Source organism: Urocitellus parryii, chromosome 6, assembly GCF_045843805.1.
Source record: "Urocitellus parryii isolate mUroPar1 chromosome 6, mUroPar1.hap1, whole genome shotgun sequence".
Lineage (NCBI taxonomy): Eukaryota > Metazoa > Chordata > Mammalia > Rodentia > Sciuridae > Urocitellus > Urocitellus parryii.
Window position 1 is genome coordinate 44,402,625 of NC_135536.1, and position 5,552 is coordinate 44,408,176.

The following is a 5,552-nucleotide window of genomic DNA, read 5'->3' on the forward strand; positions in this document are numbered from 1 at the left end:
GCGCTCATTTGCATGTAACCCGACAGGTAAACTCAGCAGGTCCCAAAAATCACTGCCAGGCGCGGCCTAGCGACGCGAACACCAGAAGTGCGGATCTGGTGAAGTGGTTCCGTTACATCAAACTTTCCTAAACGTCCCGGGGTGTATGAAAGTAGGTCACCCTAAGTAAGAGGGGGTGAGAGCCCGCCGTACTTTATATAGACTGTGTGCAGAGTAGAGAGCGTGCTCGCTTCGGCAGCACATATACTAAAATTGGAACGATACAGAGAAGATTAGCATGGCCCCTGCGCAAGGATGACACGCAAATTCGTGAAGCGTTCCATATTTTGTGCAGTTCCCAAATTAGACGACCGTGAGGATAAAAGAAGTTTACATGTTCCTTGCTGTCTGGTTCTCCTGCTCTGTGTTTGGGCCCAAGCATCCTACTATGGATACAGCATCCTATTCACGTTACTATTATATTACCGAAAATAATCCTTCTGACTGCACCTGAATACTAGTTTCCATTTATCCAATTCTGCTTCTGAATTAAGCAGTGAACTTTAAATCAGATTTGCTATAACAGAATCCGCCAGATATGTGTAAACCGACCTTTCTGATGGCCCTTTTTATACAAAAAGAAACTAGTGAAAACAGATCCTAATGAACTTGCTGATTTTAGCCAAACTTTATTGGTCCTGGAGCTCCTCAATCAATCCAAGGCACCGGCCAACAGTGAGCTCATCCAGACAATACCAGCCCTTGGTAATAACCTTTGCTTTTGTGAGGCTTCACAGACTAAGAAAGAGGGTGGATATCACTCAAGAAATAAATAATGTTGCTTCCTTTTGAAGAACTCATTAATTTAGCAATGATTTAGTAAGAATCCATCCAGCAATTCGCATGTCAGGTATCTAAGTGAATAACAAACAAACAAACAAACAAACAAAAAAGCCAAACTATCCGGGCCTCTGGAATTTGTGCTGTTAGGTAGACAAAGCATAACTCAATTTCTGACTTTTAAGTTAAATGAAAGGGAGAGGCACACTGACATTTTCTCATGTTTGAGATACGTACTAAGGACATATTCACACACAACTTTTCAAATGTAATTCCTTTTTGTTCTCTTTTCATAGATCAATTACAGGAATTTTTTTATATGAAAGTTACATTTCAATATTGGGTGTTATCCACTGTATCTTGAGTCTATTTTCTCATATAAAATAGTGAGGTGTGTTTGCACAAAATATGGAACGCTTCACGAATTTGCGTGTCATCCTTGCGCAGGGGCCATGCTAATCTTCTCTGTATCGTTCCAATTTTAGTATATGTGCTGCCGGAGCAAGCACGCTCTCTACTCTGCACACAGTCTATATAAAGTACGGCGGGCTCTCACCCCCTCTTACTTAGGGTGACCTACTTTCATACACCCCGGGACGTTTAGGAAAGTTTGATGTAACGGAACCACTTCACCAGATCCGCACTTCTGGTGTTCGCGTCGCTAGGCCGCGCCTGGCAGTGATTTTTGGGACCTGCTGAGTTTACCTGTCGGGTTACATGCAAATGAGCGCCCGTGGCGCTTTGGATCGGTGGCCTCCAGGTTGCACCTCGGCAGGGGCCTGAGAGTTTCAGCCGCAGCTCTCCGCCCGCGAGGCATGCTGGGAATGCACGCTCCTGGCTGTAGAAAGCCGAGGGAGCGGGAAACGGGACGTCCTGTGTGGAGATGCTGAGCTGAGATAGTGGTTTGTGGGTTGCGCACATTTATAGCAGGTCATTTCACCATAAAAATTAAGGTAATTTCTTTTTTTTTTTTAAGGTAATTTCTTAATATTAGCTAATATTCAATCCATGTTAAATTTTTTATTTATTTCGAAAGATGCCACTTCATGATTGAATTTTCATAAGGACTCAAACAAGATTTGGTTACTATGACTGTTAGGTCTGTTTTCTACTAATGGTCTCCATTCTGTTTTTCTTCATGCCATTGATTTATTGAGAAAACGGGATATTTGCCCTGTGAAATGCCTTTAATTTGGTCCATTTTTAAAGGATGTTGTTTGCAATGTTTCTTGAAAATATATAGTTAGGTATAAAGTCAGATTCCTGCTACGTTATTTATATTTGCATATACAGGATACTGATAGGATAGGTACTTGCTATTGCATCTCAGCAGGGAGCATGAAATAGTGTTAGTGACGTGCAACCCTCACCAGTGAGTTCTGGTGGTATCAACAGCCGGAGGATCCCTCCATTATAACATACTCATGAAATCTTTCACTTAGTGGTTTTAGAATACAATGATGAACATTGCCCAGGTAAAGGGTTTGTGTTGAATCCTAGGCTCATGAGTTACAAAGATGTAACCACAAGGTCTTTGGGGGCAAAGTTCTGTACTCCGCGGAAGACACCTGAGAGAATATGACCTTGAAAAGAGATTAAAATAGATTGTTCATGTTGAGTCTCCGGATCATTGGGTCACCTATTAACAGGTGCTTTCCATAATGCAGGTTTTCTAGCTAACGAATTTCCTTTCTTACTTGGGCTAGGTTGAAGTTGTCTGTCTCCTCACTGCTGAGGTCTCTTCTGTAGTAGTCTTTTAATGCTGGTCCTGAGGGCTTAGGCCACACCTCTCCTGCACTATTATACTTTAGTTATACTGTCTTCCTGTCCAATCAAGTGGATAAACAGAAATAGCTTTGCTTTTCATCTGCACTCATCTCTGTTTGAATGTAGGCTGTGTTTCTGTTTTGGATATTTTCTGCACTTACATTACACATCATTTAGTAGGGCAGTGTGCCAGGGGTATTCAAGTTTAAACATCTTGGATTTCCTTACTCTGTTCTCTCATTTTTGTTAAAAATTGTCTTTTTTCAAACCCTTGTCCTCCCCTATGGCCTTTTCATCCTGTTTCTTCTTTCCTGTGGTATACCTCCCCCATTACGTTTTATGCATCACTAACTGAACATATTTATCCAGATCACCTATGCCTTTATTATTATACTGATATCTTCACATTACACATTTGCAATATTAAAACACTATTGGTGGGCTGGGCTTGTGGCTTAGTGGTAGAGAGCCTAGCATGCGTGAGGCTCTGGGTTTGATCTCTGGCACCACAAAAAAATAAACAAATAAAACAAAGGTAATGTGTCCATCTACAACTAATATATATATATATATATATATATATATATATATATATATATATATATATCCTATTGGCTTATGATATTACTCAGAAATATTTAAGATCTCATATTTTCATTTTGACAAAATTAATTCTTGCTCTTATCACTAAGAATTTTCAATTACTTTCTTAGATGAAAATAATGTTCTTTATCATATCTCTTGGAAGTTATATAGGAAACTGATGTAAAAGACTTTTTAGTTAAATATTTATCTTTTGTATCTTAAGATTTGACTCATTTGAGAAGGATAAATCTCAATTGCTAAATTGATTTTAGGAGGCATTGATTTTCCTCAGTTTATCACATTTTTTTAATAAAAAAGCTTTATTTTTATACTCTGGAAGATGTAGAGTCTATTAATAATAATTCCAACTATTTATATTTACAGTAGAATAAAACAACTACCATTTCTGAGTAGATAATAAAAACTATTATAATGCTTATAATCAGGACATTTTAGATCCAAGAGATGTGTCTCATTTTTCAGAGAAGAAAATTGAGGTGAAGATAAGTGCAATGGTATCCCTGGGCAGTACTGGCCCTGGTTTTACCATCAGAGGACAACTTCATTTGCTCTTTCTGCTGCATCACTCATGGTGATACTAAGTCATAAGGTTTGCAACAATTACAGAGAAAAGAAAAAAGACTTTCCTGCCTGACATTTTACAGTCACATTTGAGTTCTCATTTGTCAACAACAGTACAGCACACACTGATAAATAGAAAGTCCATCTTGTGCTTTTGGTTTGTCAGCAGCCTTTCTTCCCTCTTCTCCTTTCTTTTTCTTCAGAAACTGTCCATCAGGGGAAGCTAATCTTGAATTCTCTACCCTGCCACTTGTTTTATTACTCCCTTCCTTTTATGGTCATAGCCGCTCCCTCCTAATAATGCACTCAGTGGCTCCCCAGGACTCCTTCTTAATGTCCCACCTGGAAATAACTATAAGGAGCTTTAAAAACTCATCAGTCTGGGTTTTATTTCTTCAGAGCTCTAGTAGTTAGCCCCATAAACTAAATAAAATATGCTATGGCAGTATTTCTCAAACTTGTCTAATGATAGATTCCCAGAACCTACTGTAAGCAAAAATAACCAACATGGTTTTGGCGCCATTATGGAAACACAAATAACTGGGACGAAAGCAGACCTCAAACAGATCAGTGAGCTTTCCTTTATTCTGCAGGGGAGTCAAATCAGGCATTGGAGGGGCACATTTTCTGGGTAGGAAGGGGTTTGAGTTTCATAATTTACAATGAGGATGATTTAATCATTGGAGACTGAATCAGAATGTGTAGATTTGTGTAGTCAGAAAAAGGTGTAAAAAGTCCGAAACTCATTGTCACTGGGAAAAGCTCAGAACTCGGTATTTACTGCTTATCCTCTTTCTCTGTGATTCATCCTTTCCCAGACCTACAGTATTTGCTTTTCTCCTTTCAGGACTCTTTGGCAATGGGAAAGGATTAAAGTCCAGGGCCCAGCATATTTACGCATGCCTGTAATCTCAGCAGTTTGGGAGGCTGAGACAGGAGGATCATGGGTTCAAAGCCAGTCTCAGCAACAGCAAGGTGCTAAGCAACTCAGTGAGACCCTGTCGCTAAATAAAATACAAAATAGGGCTGGGGATATGGCTCAGTGTTTGAGTGCCCCTGAGTTCAATCCCTGGTAGCAAAAAAAAAAAAAAAAAAAAAAGTATCCATTGTGGTTGGGAAGGGATGAATGTTTGCGTTTGGTGAATGAACTCAGGAAGGGATGAAATATTGCTTTCTTTCTTTTCTTGGGGACCCATTGTTACTGGGAAAGGATTTACTGGGAGATGATTAATGATTCCCTTCCTCCTGCATCTTCCTTCATGTCAGACAGTTTTAGGGGGTTGTCATTTTCCTGTCCTGGGGGTTGTCATTTTCCATATCCTTCACCTATTGCTTCCAGAAGATCGGCCCATTTCAGTTATTCAAAGAATGATCTAGTATATCTTTCAGATGACCTATTTGTGTTCTGTCATCTACTTAAAAAATTTTTTTTAGTTGTAGATGGACACAGTACCTTTATATTATTTATTTATTTTTATGTGGTGCTGAGGATCAAACATAGTGCCTCACACATGCTAGGCAAGTACTCTACCACTGAGCCACAACCCCGAGCTAACATCTACTTTTAATGAAATAGAGTCACTCACCTGAGGCTGTTGTGAAATATTTTTTGTGCATTCAAGCCCTTTGAATGTAATCAGTTCCCTTAATTTGTAGCAGATAACCTCATGTTCTTTTTCACAGAATGAGGGAGAAAGACTGTAGTGATTTCTTGTAATCACTACAAATTTACCTATGTAAATACTCACCCTGTTCCCTTCTTGTCTTAGAGGGGAGGTGTCCCTTGGGGGGGGGGGGAC

General features: G+C 39.5%; 2 non-coding genes across 2 annotated transcripts; one reads left to right on the plus strand and one right to left on the minus strand.

Annotated features, from left to right (window-relative positions):
- Positions 1 to 222: 222 nt before the first annotated feature.
- LOC113200974 (U6 spliceosomal RNA) lies at positions 223 to 329 on the plus strand. The gene has a single exon (XR_003303103.1). It is a non-coding gene; the product is annotated as a U6 spliceosomal RNA (small nuclear RNA).
- Positions 330 to 1,221: 892 nt separating this feature from the next.
- LOC113200985 (U6 spliceosomal RNA) lies at positions 1,222 to 1,328 on the minus strand. Its single transcript, XR_003303104.2, has one exon. It is a non-coding gene; the product is annotated as a U6 spliceosomal RNA (small nuclear RNA).
- Between the last annotated feature and the right edge of the window lie 4,224 nt (positions 1,329 to 5,552).